The sequence below is a fragment of the Pocillopora verrucosa genome, chromosome 11 (assembly GCF_036669915.1).
Source record: "Pocillopora verrucosa isolate sample1 chromosome 11, ASM3666991v2, whole genome shotgun sequence".
Lineage (NCBI taxonomy): Eukaryota > Metazoa > Cnidaria > Anthozoa > Scleractinia > Pocilloporidae > Pocillopora > Pocillopora verrucosa.
Window position 1 is genome coordinate 13,272,961 of NC_089322.1, and position 11,238 is coordinate 13,284,198.

Consider the following 11,238-nt stretch of genomic DNA (forward strand, 5'->3'; position numbering starts at 1 on the left):
TAGTTGATAGCGTTGAAATCGCGTTCTGATTGGCTACTTAAATTCCGAATTCCCTTTGTTATTCAACTCTAAGCAACATGCGCCGGATTTGCGCCTGAAATTTATTTTAGCCATTGCAAGAATAAATGAGTGATCTTTTTGTGCTATTTTATGCTAATTTACTAAAACAGCTATTCAACTTAGTGTGGGTGGCAAGGGTAGATATTTTCGCTGCTTCGCAGCTCGGGAAATATCTTCCAACAGCCACCTCTACTTTGGCAGATATTTGTGAGGTTTATATTACGAACAGTTTCTCCTTCTCACGCGATTGAAAAGAAATCAGTAACCTTATCAACTCAGATGATGAAACCTAATTATCTTGTACCACAATCACACAAAAAGTAGAGGAAATGTTTTAGAGAAGAAAAAAATGTCTGTGACAAAAAATAAAACATTACGCACTATAGGATATCAATACTGGCGGAAAATCTTGAAAGCTAGGATGATGAAATAATATAATATTGTTCACCATTCCTTGTATGAAAACGACGGGAGTAATCAGGACTGGGCTCTAGACACTTCCTCTATCATTATCCGGGATACTGAGTTCCATCCAGTTGTAGCATCACCCAGTCTATAACCACCGTGACACTGTCCTACCCATAACTCCATAGTAACTCTGCCCTGTGGAATATTTTCACAGTATCCCTCAAATGATCTGTGATGAAGCAGACTAGGATTCCCAGATGGCCAGCGGTTGTACACAACAGCTTCAATTGTCATTGGTCCACTGCATTCATTTCCATTAAACTTGAAGAACCACCGGTTGCATTTAACTGAACTGCCATAGACTAGTGTATTTCCCTGGAATGAGACTTTAATGGCTGTATCAGATTGAATCTTGTTGAATAAGCAGTCCTATAAAAAATGCCGAGATGATAGTCTTAGTGCAAAAAAAAAAATGCTTATAAGAGCTTTATAGGAAACAATTTGATGATGACCTTGAACTTCTCCTGCCTTTTAGAACGCACAGAATTGTTAATTGATTAACTGATGTTTTCAGTTTGGCGGTATTTCTCAAAAGTCTCTTTCAAAGATTGCCATGACAAATTGGCTCTAACTCTTCATTTATTTTTCATTACATTTTCTAGATGTTTCTGTACCTTAATCTTTCCACTATCTCTACTATCAGCATTTTTCCACACACACTGTTTCCAGTTGGTCTATGACACAGCCCTATTAACGATTTCTCCTTTCTGTCCTTTAGATCCCTGCTCTCCTTTCACACCCTTGATTCCTGGCGGTCCACTGCTGCCACGTGACCCTTCATGACCTTTATCTCCTTTTATTCCATCATTCCAGGAGCACCATTTTTACCCAGTGAGCCTGGATTTCCTTTTAATCCTCTTGTTCCCGTTATACCTCTCGGTCCCTTGACACCAGGCTCCCCCTTAGCCCCATCTTTTCCTTGTTGTCCTTGCGGCCCTGGGGCGCCAGGAATTCCCGGCATTCCTGGTATGCCATTTGATCCTGGAATCCCAGAAAATCCGGTAGCAAAAACGGATTTCTGAGGAAGAAAAAAAGAACATATTTTAATTTGATGGACGTACTTGATGTTCATTGATATTTACTTGTTCGCCGGAGTAGCACAGTAATTTCTTCAGAAACTAATCTTGATGAGAATTTAGCTTCATTTTAGGAGAAACAGCTCGAAACATCGAATGATCTAGTAACGTTGTATACGTAGAAATATCCCTAAAAGAAATAAATTTTATTCAGCAATGTTATACTTTGTCTATGAAACCTTATGATTGATGAGGGATTTTTTTGTGCTTTGCTTGGCAGACATGAATGATAAACTGAGGTATGACAAATGAACGCGTCATGAAGTACAGCGATTTTGAATCGTGAATAAAGCATGCTCAAGAGTACCTCACAGGGATCTTTGTCAGCGCCAGCTTGAGGATTCTGTTGTTGAGGACTGGTGGTTGGTCCCACGGAACATACTCCTGTTTCGGACGAGAAAAATAACAAAGCAGCGAGGATCAGAAGCTTCGCCATACTCCGATGGTTACTTTTCGCGAATAGTTTGTGATTTATGACTGAAATATATATCTCCTTCTGTACGCGCCAATTTATATCCTACTGAATTTCATTAAATGCAAACTGTCAGTTCTCATGTTAAATAACAATATTAATTAAGAAACCTGGAGCTAAATGATAAGGATGTCTGAAACTACTCGAACTCGCACACCGGGTAAACAACTTGGCTGTGATATCCTCATCAGTTCACTAATGAAGCACGTACTGACCAACAGACCAATGTTTCACTCAGATTAAAAAAAATTACGCAGTAAAATCCGGCCCACAAAATCTTCCTCTTCTGATCAAATGTGACATATCGAGATGCAAAAAAAGTTTGATATGGTCTGTGATGTGATGTTCATTTGTCCTTAGCTCGATTTCGGTATTCATGTTATTGGATCCATTCCAAAATAGTATAAACCCTTTTTAACGCCGCATGTTTGATCTAAACTTATCTGGAGGTGGTGTGTTAGATTTTCGTGTTCAAAATCTGTTGATTTTTGTAATGGTGGTACAAATTGTAGACCCGTCTCACTGATATGGAATTGAACTGAAACTGTAATGTGTTTAATTGAGAAAACAGATGATAGCACCCATAGGCATACGTGCCGGGCAAATCAAAATATTTTACAAAAGTTTTCATGTTTCGTTTCGTCCTTTTTTTTTATTTGAAAGAGTTATTTTTTTGTTTTGAGCTTAAGTCAGCGTGGTAGAGCCAGTTAAATTCATCTCCGGACTGTGTGTTTTGAGAGTAATTCTGAGCAATACACACAGGAGAAGGATCTTTTTGATACGTTTCCAGATTTTTCCGAATAAAGTGGTACATATCTTTGCAGTAATACCTGCTACATCCACGCATCGTTTTCTACAGAACGATCATTCAGTGCATTGCACAGCCGGATTAGAACTTACTTCCGCAGCACCATGGAGCAAAACATGTTAGTAACATCGCACTTATTAACATTTAAAGGGAATATGCCGATTCTGTAGTCATCAGTGACATTGATCATATCATTGGTCGAAATGGCAGAGACAGCTATTTCTTTTAAAGTGTTTTATGAGCTCGTATGATAGAGTCATACATAAGAATATATATTTATATCATATAAAGGCCGTAGTTTATCGTATGACCCTTGCTTCTCTTCAACTGTTTCTTAAAAACTTGGACAACTTGCAGGCATTTTTGGCAAGTGGTTCAACCCCCCCCCCCCCCCCCGGCAGAAAATAGCCCATACGTCTATGAAAGGATTAGTTAAGTTGACCCGTTATTAAATATCACGGATAACAGTGTTGTGATTAGCAAACTACGGCAGGATAAAAGCGGTCAAGCCCTTAGATGTTCAGGAGAGCGTTTCTGCGGACTCTGAAGCGCCTGATATCATGTGTATTTTTTCTATGGTCGATTACGGTATTTTTACTCATACTGAGCCAGTGAGATATATTTTCATCTCCGAAATCTTTTTTTGTGTATTAATGGTACAAGTTGCAGACTTGTGTTGTAAAGTTAAAATAAACAACGATATTATGTCTCATGTTGACATGTTCTCGAAAGTAATGTTTCTATAATTACCACTATTTTAGGTGTTTCATTTTTCTACAAGACTTAGAGGTTTTTTTTATCAGCGTAAGGGTCACATCTGTTTTTCCGGATAACAGAATTTATTTCTAAAATGTAAGCCTTCAATGCTTCAGATTATTTTCACACACTCTTATGTGCGGCTATCTCGCTGGAATGAAACTTTACCAGCTGTAACAGACTGCAGCTTGTTGGATGAGCAAGCCAATTAAAAATGCCAAGAAGACAGTCTTAGTGCAAAAAAATGTTTCATGGGACTATTACAGGAAATAATTTGATGATGACCTCGTACTTTTCCAGCCTGAATGCACAGAGTTGTTAATTGATATTTTTAGTTTGGTGGCATTTCTCAAAAGTCTCTTTCAGAGATGGCCATAACAAATTGGCTCTAACACTTGATTTATTTTTCATTGCATTTTCTAGATATTTCTGTACCTTAATCTTTCCACTATCTCTATCATCATTCAGATTTTTCCGCGCACACTCTTTCCAGTTGGTCTGTGACATGTACTATTCACGCTTTTAAGTCTTTTAAATATCACAGATAACACTGTTGTAATTAACAAACTGCGTCAGGATAAAAGCAGTCAAGCCCTTAGATGTTCAGGAGAGCGTTTCTGCGGACTCTGAAGCGCCTGACATCGCGTTTGTTTCTTCTATGGTCGATTAAACTATTCATACTTATATTGAGGTTGTGATGTATATTTTCATCTCCAAAATCTGTTGTTGTGTATTATGTGTACAAATTCCAGACTTGTGTTGTGAGGTTACAATTGAGAACGATATTTTTGTGTCTCTTTTGGTATGTTCTCCGAAAGTGATGTTTTTATAATTACTACTGTTTAGGTGTTTCACTTGTCGACAAGAGATAAAAGTTTTCTTTTATCAGCGTTAAGGTCATATCTGTCTTTTTCGGAGAGCGGAATTTATCTCTAGAATGTACGCCTTAAATGCTTCAGATTATTTTTCGCACAGTCTTACGTGCCGTTATCTCGCATAGAACACAGGTGTGGTGTCAACTTCCAAGGTTAAGAAAACACAACCAAGAGAGAATATCTTTGCATATCTTTTGGTGCTTGTAGTTAGCTAGGGCTAGAGTTGTAGCAGCAAGACATGTTACATAGGATAAGATTTTGGGATCCGAGATTCATGGTGCCTTCCACCAAGAGTTCTCAAGCCATTTCCCTCATACGTTCAAATACTTGTCTTACTGAGCATCTGTTTAAACTGGCGTACTAAGGTGTTTGATTTAGGAAGTAGGTGATAGCATTCGCTGGCTTGACCTTTTTTTCAAATATTACAGATAACAGTGTTTTAATAAGAAAAGTGCAGCAAGAAAAGGCGACTAAGCCTCTAGATGTTCAAAGAGGGTAATTTTGTAACTGTGGTACTGCGTCGGTGAGGGGTATTACAAGACAAATAGAGAACAATACATGGGCGCGCGTAGATATGGAATTTCTCTTCGAGTGTTTAACTCGATAGCTCACGAGTGAGCAAACGAGTGAAATGTCGAGTTGAACACGAGAAGAGAAATTCCATATCTACAAGCAACTATATATTATTTTGTTTATCATATAAACACAATAGCCCTTTACTGAGAAGAAAAGCCGACTTCATTAATGAATGAAAATAAATAAATCGACAATCCACGAATAACAAACGTAGAGTGTGTTGGCGCTAACCCTTAAGATGGAAAAATGTGTCGAATCATGATTACAAAAACAACAATGGCCGTAATTTTCAATTTACAATATTCTCATTTGTCGACTTTGTTCATATGGACAGAGGAAGTCTTTCAGGTAAACGGCCAAAATCGGCCAGTGGCAAATCTTCTAGTTGTCGATTTTCATTCTAAGCCGAGAGAAATGCTAACATCAAGGCCACTAAATACGTAACTTTCGGTTTTTCTTTTAGTATATAGGTTTTCTTCTCCTTTTAGGAAAGTTTGAACCTCACTGTCTGTCCGCGATACGGATTTTTAAGTGTTCATTCATCAACCTGAACGAGTGACGCTAAAGGCGAGTGACATGTCAGCAGCTGATTGGCTATATCAACACACGTGAAAAAATACCATACTTTTTCACGTGTGTTGTTACAGCTTTTCTCAGGGCCGGAAAATCCATATATAACACCGCAGTTAATGTGATAATTTGGTTTTATCAATAATGTAAATTGACCAGCGCAAAGATTTTCAAAAGAATCTGCCAGGTGAATCTTCATTACCTTTATCTCCTTTTAATCCCATCATTCCAGGTTCACCCCGGTCACCAAGATCCCCTGACACCAGGCTCTCCCTTAGCTCCATCTTTTCCTTGTTGTCTTTGCAGTCCTGGGACGCCAGGAATTCCCGGTATTCAACAACCAAAGAAAACAGTTTTAGTGCAAATAAATTTCTTATAACGGTAATATAGGGAATAAATTGAAGATATTTCTGATATTTCCTTACTTTGGTCTTTCCTCTGTCTTAATTATAATTTGCTTTCCACGCGCAATGTTTCCAGTTGGTCTGTGACGCTGCACTATTCACGATTTCTCCTTTCTCTCCTTTAGATCCCTGCTCTCCTTTCAAACCCCTGATTCCTTCTCTTCTTATTTTCCGTCATCACTCATGGTACCTTGACACCGGGCTCTTCCTTAGCTCCCTAGAAAATACTTGAGTTGTTATCATATTTCGGGAAATCACACGGGAAAAATATTTCCAATTTCATTAAAACGTCGAACTCTGCAGAAATATCTGAAGAATATTCTGGCCATGTTTCGCCAAAATCCGAAATATTTACATACGCTATTAACTATTAATTTGTTTAAGTAGAGGTAAACTTGCGTGAAAACAAACCTCGAGTTTTTAACCCCTTAAACTGAAATTCGTAGTTTTCGTTCCTCATTTAAGTTTGTGTCGATGCAGTCATGGCACCAACCAATGAGAGGCAATATTAACCTCATGGCAAAGAGGTCCATGAAAATTCGAGGGAAAGGTCATCTTGCGACGAAAACGTATGGGTTAAACAGATTAAGCGAAGTCCAACAAAAAATTCACCGAGAGAAGCAAATAGTGACGTCAGACATGTTTGCGTCATCAAATACTTCTGCCTTCGATTTCTTTGGGCCTGGCTGTCTGTTGGAGGTTACCTCTCTTTATGACCGTTTCATGGCGACTCTTATTTCTCAATGTTTTGGGGAATGTGAAATTCACTTCTTTTGTGCAATACAATGCGCAATTTAAGCTTAAAAACAGAATATCTAGATTGTAGTCCAGCTGTTCTGGAAGCTCTAGTTTATACACATCTTCAGATATTTCTCAAAATCTTTTTACTGGACATCTTGGCTTTTTAGGACTTTTCCCAGTGATTTTGCCTTCGTCTTTCAAATTATTTGTTTCTTTGGCTCCATCATAAACTCCTGAATTATTGTTTGGTTAAGGCAGAAATATAAATACCACTCACAAGTTTGAACTGTAACGAAGGGATTCCTCTTGATTCTGCATCCTGTTATCCGCGATCGCGTTAAGGTTTAGTCGTGAATCAGGGCCACCATCAAACGAAACCACCATACCCATAAGCTTATCGTTCTTTCCTGTTTACAAGAAAGTTATGCGCCCGTAGTAGTATATTACAGCGCTTGCGCAAGTCACTGCACGATTTGCGCCTAACGCGGTGCGTCATACAAATTCTTGGAGCTTGGTTTTTCTACGCTGAAAACCTTTTTGACACGAATTGCTGGAGATGTTAGCGTAGTTAGCCTTAATTGGAGTCCAGCTCAGGCCCTTACGTAGTTGGGTGCCGATAATTCAGTGTGATTATGTCCGATCACGAAGACCACACAACTGACGAGTGCGCCCCTGAACCGTCAACGGACAGTAACGCCCAGAATATGCCTTCAGCAAACGCTTTCGCGGATTTGTTCAAAGCTGCCTTGGCTCCAGTTCTGAGCCAGCTGACGAACTTGAACGAGAATGTGAGCTCAGTGCTCCTGAACGGGCACGACTACTCAGATGAGGACGGTCAAAACCGCCTCTAATGACGGGCCCGTCATTACAGCCATGACAAAAGCCGCCGATTTGGCGCTGGGCAAATACAGCCAAGACAAAGAACTGATCACCTTATTAACAGATGCTGTTGCAATGGCACTTCAATACAACCACGAGGTGAATCACTCCCGACGCCTGGCCATGAAGAAAGAGATGCATAAAACCCATGCAGCTTTAATGAAAAGGACGTGTCTTTCCATGAGATCATGGCAAAGGCAGCTGGAAGTCTGCAGAGACCTTCCGTTAATATTACAACAAACTCTTATTCAAGGAAACAGACTTGCTTCCGCTATCCTTGACCAGTGAAAACTTTTATATGTTTTTGGAATATTACATGTGCTACTTTGCTTCTTTTGTTACTGTTAGACAATATATTACAAAAATGGTTATCATCGTTTATGCTCAACCTCTTACTTTTGTGTGGATTTCATGCCTCTTGTTCGAGTTCATGTCTTATGAGTGCATCAAAGTCTCATGGGATCTCTGCCTTCTGGTCATGTGACAGAATTGGAAAATTAAACGAGACTTACCTGTAAGTTGAAGTTTGATTGAGATTATATCACCTGACATCAGAAGGCGAGAGAACACATGCCCTCCACTATCACACCCACCTTCTCTAAGGCAATTTACCGGTCTCTTCCTACTTTTGGCTTTTTCAGCCTGCATGCTATTTTAGATGCACCCTGTGCGTGGCTTTTAATTATGACTTGCGCAAGCGCCGTGCTGTCTCATGTGATCTCTCGCCTTTCTTCTTACTAGACATCTTTCTGACTTTTCCCTGACATAAACTTCATCTGTAGGACATACAAGTAAGAGGTTTAATATTTGGTTAACATTTTCACTCCCAAGATCTCATTTGTAATTCTCCTTACTGTCTGCCTGACAATTCTTGTGATGTGAGTTTTGAGAACTTGCTATTGGATCAAATAACAATTGCTTCTTGATATTTTGATATATCTTCATCACTATTCTGCTTAATATTGTATTGATATTGTAAGGAGAAACTCTGTTTTGGTCACTCATGTGAGTTAAAGGGTTAGCAAAGTATAACCGTCAGAAATGACCGTTTCCATTTCTCCTTTTGCGTCAGCTGATTAATTTTTGTAGCAAATCTCTCTCGAAGTCAATTTAAAATTGAAGGAAACACTTAAAACTTAAAGATTTCGAAAAAATTTCAATTTCTCCCACTTAGCAAATGCCAACGTTTCTGATGGTGGCTGGAGTCCTACACTTAAAAACAAAGCCGTAGTCACAGAGACTATCTACTCTTTACGCCATTATTTTGTTTATCCAATAACTGTATGCATAATGAAGCATGGAGCAATGAAGATATCTAACCCAGTCATTTTGTGACTACGAAAGGAAAAATCAACGGCGCCATTTCAAACTGCAAGCGATCCTCATGCGGCAAACAAAGTCTGATAAAAAATGATAGATACTCTTGTTATGTGCTTGGGCTGTCCGTGCTCACTGACCCTTTTTGTATCTACTTTTATGAATCTAAAATAATGGATGAATAAAAAGAGAATTATCTACTCCAGTCCTTAGGTGAAGATGACAGGGCTGATTAGGGCTGGGCTCTGGACACTTCCTCTATCATTATACGGGATACTGAGTTCCATCCAGTGTAAGCATTCCCCAGTACATAACCGGGACACTGTCCTACCCATAACTCCACAGTAACCCTACCCTGTGGAATGTTTTCACAGTATCCCTCAAATGATCTGTGATGAAGCAGATTAGGATTCCCAGATGGCCAATTGTTGTACACAACAGCCTCAATTGTCATTGGTCCACTGCATTCATTTCCATTAAACTTGAAGAACCACCGGTTGCATTTAGCTGAAGTGCCGTCGACTCTCATATTTCCCTGGAATGAGACTTTAATAGCTGTATCAGACTGCGGTTTGTTGAATGAGCAATCCTAAAAAAAATGCCATGAATACAATCTTAGTGCAACAAAATGCATGAAAGAGTACTATTAAACTATTTAATAATGCCCTTGTACTTCTCCTGCCTTCAAGAATGAACAGAATTGAAAAAAAGTCTCTTTCAGAGATGTCCATGACAAATTGGCTCTAACACTCAATTTTGTTTTTCATCGCATTTTCTAGATATTTCTGTACCTTAATCTTTCCACTATCTCTACCATCATTATTTTGCCACACACACTGTTTCCAGTTGGTCTGTGACACTGCACTATTCACGATTTCTCCTTTCTCTCCTTTAGATCCCTGCTCTCCTTTCACACCCTTGATTCCTGGCGGTCCACTGCTGCCACGTGACCCTTCATAACCTTTATCACCTTTTATTCCCATCATTCCAGGTGCACCATTTTTACCAAGTGACCCTGGATTTCCTTTTTGTCCTCTTGTTCCCGTCATACCTCTCGGTCCCTTGACACCAGGCTCCCCCTTGGCTCCATCTTTTCCTTGTTGTCCTTGCGGCCCTGGAGCGCCAGGAATTCCCGGCATTCCTGGTATGCCATTCGATCCTGGAATCCCAGAAAATCCGTGAGCAAAAATGGATTTCTGAAAAAGAAGAAAGAACATATAATCATTGAATGGATGTACTTAATGTTTATTGATATCTACGTGTCCGCCGAAGTAGCACAGCAGTTTCTTCAGATGCTAATCATGTTGAGAATTTAGCTTCGTTTTAGGAGAAACAGCTCGTAACATTGGATGATCTCTTACCGTTGTGGAGATATTCCTAAAAGAAAACTTTTTCAAGCAATGTTCTCCTTTGTCTTTGAAACTTATGATTGATGAGGAATTTTTTTTGCTTTGCTTGGTAGACATGAATGGTAAACATGGTATGACAAATGAACGCGTCATGAAGTAAATGCGATTTAGTACTAAATAATCGTGGATAAAGCATGCTTAAGAGTACCTCACATGGGTCTTTGTCAGCGCCAGCTTGAGGATTCTGTTGTTGAGGACTGGTGGTTGTTCCCATGAAACTTACTCCTGTTTTGGATGAGAAAAATAACAAAGCAGCGAGGATCAGAAGTTTTGCCATACTTCGATGGTTGTTTCGCGCGAATGCTTTGTGGTTGCTGTAAAATATCTCCTTATGTACGTGCCTACTTATATCCTACTGAATGTCATTAAATGCAAACTGTTAGTTATCATGTTAAAATGACAACCTTAATTAAAGAGCGCTGGAGCTAAATGATAAGAATGTCTGAAACTACTCGAACCCACACACCTGGTAAACAACTTGACTGTGATATCCTTATCAGTTTACTAATGAAGCACGTACTGACCGACAGACCAATGTTTCACTCAGATTCAGAGGAGTTACGCACAAAAATCTGGGCCACAAAATCTACCTAATCTGATCAAACAAGAAATTTTGAGAAGGAAAGTTCGATATGGTCTGTGATATGATATGTTCAGCTGTCCTTAGCTCGATTTGGTATTCATGTTATTGGATCCATTCCAAAACAGTGTAAACCTTTTTGAACGCCGCGTGTTGGACTCAAACTTGTGAGGTGGTGTGTTCAAAATTTGTTGACATTTAATAGTGGTACAAATTACAGACCGTCTCAGTGATATCAAATTTGACT

General features: G+C 39.3%; 1 pseudogene; it reads right to left on the reverse strand.

The window, feature by feature from the left end:
• Positions 1-465: 465 nt before the first annotated feature.
• Positions 466-10,702, reverse strand: LOC131774276 (collagen alpha-1(XXV) chain-like; annotated as a pseudogene).
• Between the last annotated feature and the right edge of the window lie 536 nt (positions 10,703-11,238).